Consider the following 9,761-nt stretch of genomic DNA (forward strand, 5'->3'; position numbering starts at 1 on the left):
GTACCATTTAGTACTTTTCATACACATAAGTACGAATTTCCAAAAGTTCTTCAATCCTACACTCCAACAGTAATCTCAATTCCAAATATCAGGATTCCAGCTCTATCCGTTCAGCCAAATTCCTATTGTACCAAATTTAGTACTATTTAGTACTTTTCGTACACATAAGCACGAATTTCCAAAACTACCCTCATATGTCAATCCTACACTACAACAGTAACCTTAATTCCAAATTTCAGGTTTCCAGCTCTTTACGTTCACCCAAATCTAAATTGTACTAAATTTAGTACCATTTGGTACTTTTCGTACACATGATTGGTAATTTTGCAAACCATTTCCTTTTAGAAGCACCACTTCCCAACCTTGATTTCCATACCAAATTTCTATATTCCTATATTCCTGGGGCCTATTATTGATTTCATTAATTATTTAGCGATTTCTTCAAATTACAGATTTTGAAATTGAATAGTTATAACTGTACATCTCCATGTACGATAAAATTCTTAATTGCAAATAAATCGTGGCAATATGCACAATTTTATTGCACTTTCATTGATTTGCAAACATTTAGTTATTACCAAAAAGTGAGGTCCATACAGTTTTTAGTTGTTGTTATTTCTGGCCGATTTCTGAATTTATTCGCCTAATGTTGTCTTCAACAGCAACTCATTTGTTCAACAAACCCAACATCATTTATTGAAAGAATTTTTGTTTTAATTTTAAATTGAAAATCAAAATTTTTACAAATGCATCGTTTGTAATCATCTTTTCTAACTGTATTTTAACGAATGAAAATCTTTTGTGCGACACCTGTTATGTGAAACTAAATCAGGATCGGTTTGTATTTTTCGCGTAATTGATGTTTATTCCATTATCACCAACTGCGACATCTGTTGCAATGGAAGATAACAAATGTCTTGTCTTTCTATTATTTAGTGGTTTACGATAAAATAAGTGCGCCTAGAAGTAAACTACAAAATTTGAAATTATGTGTGATCGTTTACGGTATCATGAAGTTATTGCATTGTTAATTTGACACATGTCTTGCAGAGGGCCAACTAAGTGCATAAGTACGTAATAGTAATGAAAAATAAGGATTTTTGTTGTTGTTTTTTTTTGTGGTTCCAGGACGAATTTTCTAAAACCCGGCCTTATCTCGTACATTTGCATCAACAGTGACCCACTGGTAAAATTTCAAGCTCCTAGCTATAGCCGTTTTGGCTGGGCGTTGATGATGAGTCAGTCAGTCAGTCAATCACTTATCACAAAGCTCATTTATATATATAGATTCGTAATTCTTACTCAAATCCCAAAAACAAATCCAGCACACATGTACAACAGGAGTAAGGAGAATGGAAGTGGATAATGGACGGACAATTTTCAGGCAATTCCTCTTACAAGTTGGGTTAATTATTAAGCAGAAATAGGGTCTCAATTTTTTCCAGAGTTTGTTTACGTAACCCTGATCACAAATATATAACATTATGCCTGTTCCAGAACCTGCAAGAACCTACTAATTTTTACTACGATAATATTTTTCCTTTATGTTGTCGGAGAAAATGGTGTTTAATGTCCATCGACATTAAACCATGACTTTTTAATAATAATATTATTGTAATTTTTTGCCATCACAAATGCATATGGAATGACCCATATGCACTTGTTCTTATTCTCAAAAATAGTTTCAAGGCCATACGTGCATTGACCTCTCTTTGTTTTCAACCTAACTTCAATAATAAACAATAACAACAAATATAGCAAATCTCCTACTTACGATCCACATAAGTAACAGACCTCTCTTTGTAGTTATTGTCAATTCTTTCCACCATTTCTTCTGAACAACAACATCATAAATACCTCTGCTGGTTATGATCGACCAACTATTTACAATGTTGTTGTTGCTAATAATTTGCAAGTGACGTCTAATGACATCTCGACTGCTACAAAGAGTTAGTCAGCAAGTCAACGTCATAGAAAACACAAGAAGCCCTTATCAAGCAGAGGCAAATAACAAAACAGCAACAATTAGAAAATTAGACCTAACTAAAACGAAAACTTTGAAAAGAAAGACATCAATTATTATAAAGCTAAATTTGTAATTAAAGTGAATTGTACGAATAAAATTAATAAGCAAAACAATTTGAATATTGAAACAATAGACACAGAATTGAAATGAATAGAATAGAACGAAAATAAATAAAATTAAATAAAATACAGAAAATTACAACAAAACTAGAAATATGTGAACATTAAGATATGAAACAAAAACACAAAACCGAAACTATATATAAACTTGAAAATAAATACCTTAAATTAAAAACTAAAAAACTTTTATTTAACCATAAAGGAACTTAACAAAAGGTTAAAAACAAAATCAAGCAAATTCATAAAAACCAAACCCCACCCCTAATCATTGGTCCTTCGAGCCGGATAGTGTTTTAAAAGCTTTTTTTTGAACAATTCCCTTCAAAAAAGTGATAAATATTGTGAAAAGTGACCTAAGTCACAAAAAATAAAATCTATTTAAGATACAGCAGACTTTTCACATTCACATAAAACATCAACATGGGAAGAAGCGGATTATTCCAATCTCAAAAAATCAAGATTTAAATCTATATACAACAACAATACCACTATAATGTCGTCTTCCATATTCAAAATGATTACATTTCCGACAAACATTTTCTATTTTGAAGTTTTACATAAATTTAATCGTAAACCTACACGGCTGAAACGCATGAAGCTGATATTTAAAAAGACATATTGGAAATGTCGATTAAAATCAGCAAACGAAATAATCAACGATGGACATCCGACCACTGTTTTGCGTCAAAGACATTTCAACATACAAATAATAATTACGACACATTAATTCCCATCTATTTCGAAACCGTATTCACTATCATTCATTGCAGATTTGGCCAAATTAGCAGACTTCACGAAGGACTTCAAAGAGTACAACAGCATCCATTCGAGTTCCTAACTTCAAACCCTCAAATTTGGTCACAAATTCTTGAATGGATGCGGAATTCTACCGAACATCGAAATCTATCATTTTAGATCAACCTGTATAATAAATGCCATCAGCAATGTTGTGAAGCCAAAGATAACACATTTAAAGAGTATAGTTTCCAGAGTGGGAAATCACTTCCTGATTCGACATCAAGTCAACTGCAATAAAATCAAAACCATCATCTTCATCAAGTATTTGATCTCCCTACAAATCTTCATCCAGAAACGGAATCGGCGAGCTTGCAAACAACACCCACATCTTGAACGGGCACAGGATAACATGAAAGTCGACCTTAAAAATTCATTAATCCTTTAACATCTAGAAGAAAACTTAATATCAAATAGCCATTTCATGAACTTCAATCAATTCCATACTAACTTCCAACCTTTACAGACTTGTCGAAAGTAACAAAAGTCATAACATTCCGCACACATGCCTCGAATTCGTCATATCACATTAGAAAACATATTTGGAATACAACCAGAACTCATCCAATAAATCTTCATCATTTATCATCCGATAAATCTTCAAAGAACCACACGGATCTTGCTAGCAAAACTGCTTTCAAATTCACGACCTCTTCACTGGACAAGAAATCGTCAACACAAACTTCGTCATGAAACAACCTCTAAATTGATTCGCCATCCAAATTATCAACGACCCCGAAATCATCATCCCTACAGCAGAAATTCTCATCCCTTAGAAACCAGTATGTCAAGTCTCAACACATCACGAAGGGGCCGATATGTTTAATGTTCGATGACATTAAACCATAATTTGTTGGCGTTTCTGATTTCCTGAAATCCTACTAGTTTAAATTTAACTTACAAGCAATGGAGTGACCCATATGACATTTTTATTCCTTAGATTTACGTATATTTTCAAGGCCACTGCAATTGTTTATTGACCTCACTCTTTCTTGTTTTCTATTTCGCCACTCACTTTAATAACAAACAACAACAACAATCTGCTAATCTCTAGTTATGCTCCACATAACTAGCGGACCTCTCTATTGTTGTTAAATTTATTCCTTCTTTCTATTTCTAAATGACAACAACAACATTTCTGCATCCACTTGCATGTTACCATCAACCAAGGCAGCGGCCATAAAGTGTTGTTGTAATTTTTTTTTTCGATTTAGACTTCTGTCGACATCTTCATTAGAAAGAAGTTTTTTAGTCAGCAAGTCAACGTCATACAAATCACAACAAGCCCTCATCAAACAGAGGCATTAGTAAAAACAACAACAATAGAGACATTGCAAATTAGACATTCAATATTAAGAATATTACAGAACTAAACAGAAATAACAAAACATTTGTAATTGTAAAATAAGATCAACATAGAAATAATAAATAAAAACAAATATGAATATACATAAAATAAAATAATTGGAATTTGGAAATAAAATAAAATATAGAGCATTGTAAAACTAAATTTGTAAATAAAATGAATTATACACGAAAATAAGTTTAGAATAAAAACAACAAACACTGGTATACAAAAAATACAAAATTTAAAATAAAATAAATTAAATTGTACACAAAATATAAACACAACAATAAAAATCTTTTACTAAACAAACGGAAAAAAGGGTAAAAATTTAGAACACACAAAAATTAAGAACTAAATAAAAATCATCCTTGACAAATTAAAAACCCACACCCCACCCCTAAACAAATGGTAAAAATTAGTAGATTCTTGCAGTACTGGAACAGGCTAATTTATTCCAGAAGTTCTGAACATTCCGTTGTATATCACTTCGCAATTTTGGAACTGATAATATGGGTACCAATGCAATTCCCCGTGAATTTTTTCACTTTCTTCCTTAAGTTGCAACGGCAGAAAGACAAAACTCACAAGGAAATTTCATTCATGATAACCCCTATAGACAAACTTCTGTTTCTTGAAAATATTTGATTCTGTTTTGTTTTCAATCAAACCAAACATTTCAAAATAAAAGGAGTTTGATAGTACTTCGAATGAATTTGGTTTTGTACCGTTGTAGAGAAACAGGCCCTTAATATCTGCTATTTTTGTGATCATGGTGCCGAGAGGCAGCTTAAAAACACTTTATGGTAACCGGCTGATGTATTCCTTCTCCTTAATGGAAAGAATCCGGGGAAATGTCTTTTTTTTCTTTTTCCTCCAAACACGTACACACGATTGCTTCCAGGCTTCCTTTGGGTGTTTATAAACCAGACGACGACCAACCAGAATATATGGATTTCCTTAAAAAAGTCAAGAAGATTTGAATAGTTATAAGAAAAAAGCTATAACTTTTAATCGCACTTCTTTGGAAACATCATGTTGCCATTTGACATTAAATGAAATGAGACGTATATGAAAGTAATATCTCCTCGCATTGTTTTGTAAAGAAAATTCTGCACAATTTTCAATAAAAGCTTCCTAAATCAAAAATGTCTTATGCCAGACTAGCAAAATTCTTTGTCATTTACTTTAAAATTTCATTGGCGCCCACACACGTACACATATATATATATATATCAAATGAAATTTTTTGTGATGTTCATTGCTTTATGCCAAAACCTAAAACTTTATAACAAAATACATGTATTTGTTTTTGTTTTTTTGAACGCAACACAACATTGGTGAAGGTTTTGGTATTTGGTTTTGCTAGATACCGACTACACAGGCTGGCGAAAATGTAGTCGAATAGCCCGTTTACACTATTGAAGTTTAACACACTGTGCTTAATAGTGCGGTTACACTACAGCTTTTTGCCACTTCATGAGGATTTATTGCTTAATCTGGTCAAATGTGACCAGATTTGCCATACAAAATTAAATCCACTCACGGCTGGGTTTATTTTAAATCAGGCACAAATCCACCAAAACTACAGTGTTGTATTCGATATTTGTGCAAAAAAATCCAGTTCTACTCAAAAAGTACCAAAAGTTGCAAGTATTTTTGCAACAGAGTTTGTCGTGTTTTACACGTTTATAATTGGTCGCATGAGATTTTATGGAGGTTATACCCCGTTTATACATAACCGGATTTAACAAACCGACTGGGTTTCATATGTCAGTTCCATTGCTTATATTTCAAACAAATCCTTAAAAGAAGGTTAACCCTGCAAAAAGCTCTAATATAAACAGCATATAATAAACCTAAAGGTATTTGAAAATCATAAAAGTATTTATTATTTTACATTAGACACTTTTTTTAACAAAAATTACGCTTGATACCATGACACAAAAATGTATCCCTGTGTGTAAAATATACCAGTATGAACAAAGTGGGGACGAACCTCATACGAGAAATTGTAAAAGTGTTAAACCCGACTTTATTAGTTATTTTGTATGTATACGAAAACAAACATCAGCTGACAGTTTATATCCTCGACTAGTGGGTTAATACCCCTGTTACACTTAACCGGATTAACCCAGTGGGTTTGGATTTAAAATGTCAATTCTCTATAACCTTCAATAGTGTAAACGGGGTATATTAAATTGACTGGGTTAATATTCGCTGTTTACATTTAAATAACATAAATTAATAGGGTTTTATATTAGCAAGAAAAAGAGGTTTTGCGGCTGTTGCGTCATTTATATGCTAAAACCATTTACCATACAAAAATAAATGTCGATAGCTGCGTTATTTATTCCAAAAAACCCACGAAAACACCATACAATTATAAGCAGACCTGTTTTTTGTCATAAACTACCAACAAATTCAACCGTTCTATGTTGTTTTTATACTATAAGAAAAAAATACTCAAACAATGAAAAAGGTGAAAATAAAATAAAATAAACGTCACATCAAAGCGAATTGATTTCATTTGAGTTTTCATTTGACGTATACGGAAAGGAATTGACACTTTGAAATCGACTCGATTTCGTAATGTAAACCAGCTATTCAAAACAAATTTGAAAAACACGCAAAAGTTTGGTAGTATCCATGATACAATAAGAAGGTAGCAACAACTGCCCAGCTGATTGTAACATAATGTGTCAATTGCCTTGAATTAATGTCAAATTTTGTCATCTTATGTTACCATCAGCTGGGCTTATAATGCCACCTTCTTATTATATCATGGTAGTATCTTTATTTCTTATAGCACTTTTAGACTACGCACTTATACGATGATTAAGTGAATTATCTCGATTTATGTGCTTAATCCACCCAAATGTAAAATTAAATCAACTCAAAAAACCTGGATTTATTTTAAATTCAATGTTAAATCAAAATATACAATGTTTTTTGCTCCTAAAAATGCAACTATTGTAGTCTATACCAAAATTGACAGTTGTGTTCTTGTGCATTTTATTTACATTTTTCAAATAACTGTAAATACAAACAGCAGCTGAAAAAATAGAAGAATTATTAAATAAAAATAAAATCGAGGCAACCTTTATTTTAATATAAATTGTTGATTTTTCGCAGAAATTGTTTTCTGAGAGTAAAGACAGCATTTAGTAAACTTTATCGAAATAACAGTTGAACATCAAAACAAAAACATTGACATCAATAAGTCTGTCTGGTTACTTTCCCAGCAAGAACTTTCTCAGAGAGTAAGGGGTTTTTATTCTCTTTTGCTAGAAAATTGTAAAAAATAAACAGACACCTTCCCATCAAAAACCAGCAAGCAATCAGCTGGCTTGCCAAAGCAAAGCAATTTGTCCACCAATAAAGGAAGCAAACACTTTGTATTTTATTAAAAATAAAAAAGAAAATGAAACAAAAAAGTATTTTTCCACTTTACAAATTTGTTCTCCATAAAACAATACAATTAGACTATGTTATTTCCACAATAAAAATGTTTTTAATTTTCACAAACATAAATCAACAACAAATTAAAAACAGATTATTGATTGTTTTTAGGAAGAAGAGGAATTGCTAGTTGCTGCTAGAAGAAATTTGTCCAGCAAGAATTTGCAATCTCTCAGTGAAAGAACTGTCAAAATGTCTCTCTCGAATCGCTCTCTTTTGCTGGTTGTTTGTGTTAACAGACGACTTACAGCAACAATTGGTACAAATTTTAGGGTAACCAGACAGACCTAATATATGAAAGATAAACTAAAATTGGTCTGTTCCTTTACTTTTAATAATGGTAAAGCCCTCGGCACATAGGGTCCGTTTTGTGACACGTTGGGACATGCGTTGTCCCAAAACAGTAGAATTATGTTTAGCTTTAATGCGCTAGCCATGTTGTTGTTTTTCAAAAAACTTGGCATCACTTACACTTTTTTCATGTGGTTGTTGTACCTCGACGCTCAACGCATCGTATGTGCCGAGCGCTTAACAATGGCAGAAAATTGTAAAAGTGTTCACCTGCTCTCATATAAATTGTATGCTATTTAAAGTAAGGAAAGCCAGGAAAGTCCACCAGTTAATAGGCCGATTATGCAACAACAGTGTACGAGCTAATCGAGGGCTAAAAGATTCCAACGGACAGATAGTCACTAATCCCGAGGATCAAATACATCTATGGAAACAACACTTCGAACGTATAAGTAATATTGATCATGACAACAATCAAAATTTCCCTATTCATCTGAATACCCCCATTAACGTTTCGATAGATGTACATACGCCCACCGTAGAAGAGATAAGAGACGCCATATTAAAACTAAAGCGCAATAAATCACCAGGAGAAAACGGCATACCCCCCGAACTACTCCAAACAAATCCCACAGCATAAGCAAAAATTTTAGAACCTTATGTAAAAGACATCTGGGCAAATGAGCAATTTCCAACTACATGGTCGAAAGGAGCCATCATAAAACTGCCAAAGAAAAATTACTTAACTGTCTGTGATAACTGGAGAGGCATAACCATATTGAACACAGTTTACAAATTAATGTCCATCCTTCTAAATGATAGATTGCAGAGCATAGAGAAGTCTCTGCGTGACGAACAAGCAGGGTTTCGACCAAACCGTAGCTGCTTAGATCAAATTACTACACTGCGCATAATAATAGAGCAATCCATAGAATGGAAAACTCCACTGTATCTCATATTTGTGGATTTCAAAAAAGCTTTCGACTCTATAAACCGCGATGCTATATGGGGAACACTAACAGCAAAAGGGGTGCCGCAGAAAAAAAAAATTATCAAATCAATGTACGAGAGTACCACACTCCACGTTCGTCATAGCGGTCTCACATGCGAATCCTTCCATACGAACGCGGGATTTAAACAAGGTTGCCCCCTCTCCCCCCCTTTTATTTGCAGCAGTTTGGATGAGATTATGTTATATTTGTGTTCCAAAAAAAGAGGTATTAATTGGACCTCTGACAGGCAGTTGGAGGATCTTGATTATGCCGATTACATATGCTTATTGTCACACAATTTTAATCAAATGCAAAGCAAATTAGACGACCTCATTAAAATTGCAAAGACTGTCGGTCTAGAAATAAACATTGAAAAAACATATTCGATGCGAATAAATAATATTAGCGCAAACAGCTTTATGATTGACAATAATCCCATAAAATATGTCAAAACCTTCTGCTACCTCGGTAGCGTCATGTCAGCAGATGGTGGAGTAAGCGAGGATGTTAGCAGTCGGATAAACAAAGCCAGATCAGCATTCGGTCGCTTGAAAAGAACGTGGAAATCAGTCCACATCTCAAAAAATACGGAACTTCGACTTTTTAACAGCTGTGTCAAATCAACATTGCTGTATGGAAGCGAGACTTGGCTAATGACCAACAGTTTGGCGCACAAATTGCAAGCATTTGTAAACAAATGTCTCCGTATTATACTGAAAGTGTTTTGGCCA

General features: G+C 33.2%; 1 long non-coding RNA gene across 1 annotated transcript; it reads right to left on the reverse strand.

The window, feature by feature from the left end:
- Positions 1-4,267: 4,267 nt before the first annotated feature.
- LOC141388132 (uncharacterized) lies at positions 4,268-5,573 on the reverse strand. The gene is made up of 2 exons (XR_012408733.1): positions 5,306-5,573; positions 4,268-5,244 (listed from the first exon to the last, which is right to left on the reverse strand). It is a non-coding gene; the product is annotated as an uncharacterized lncRNA (long non-coding RNA).
- Between the last annotated feature and the right edge of the window lie 4,188 nt (positions 5,574-9,761).

The sequence above is a fragment of the Musca autumnalis genome, unplaced genomic scaffold (genome assembly GCF_047663935.1).
Source record: "Musca autumnalis isolate F117 unplaced genomic scaffold, ASM4766393v1 scaffold_6, whole genome shotgun sequence".
In the NCBI taxonomy this organism is placed as follows: domain Eukaryota; kingdom Metazoa; phylum Arthropoda; class Insecta; order Diptera; family Muscidae; genus Musca; species Musca autumnalis.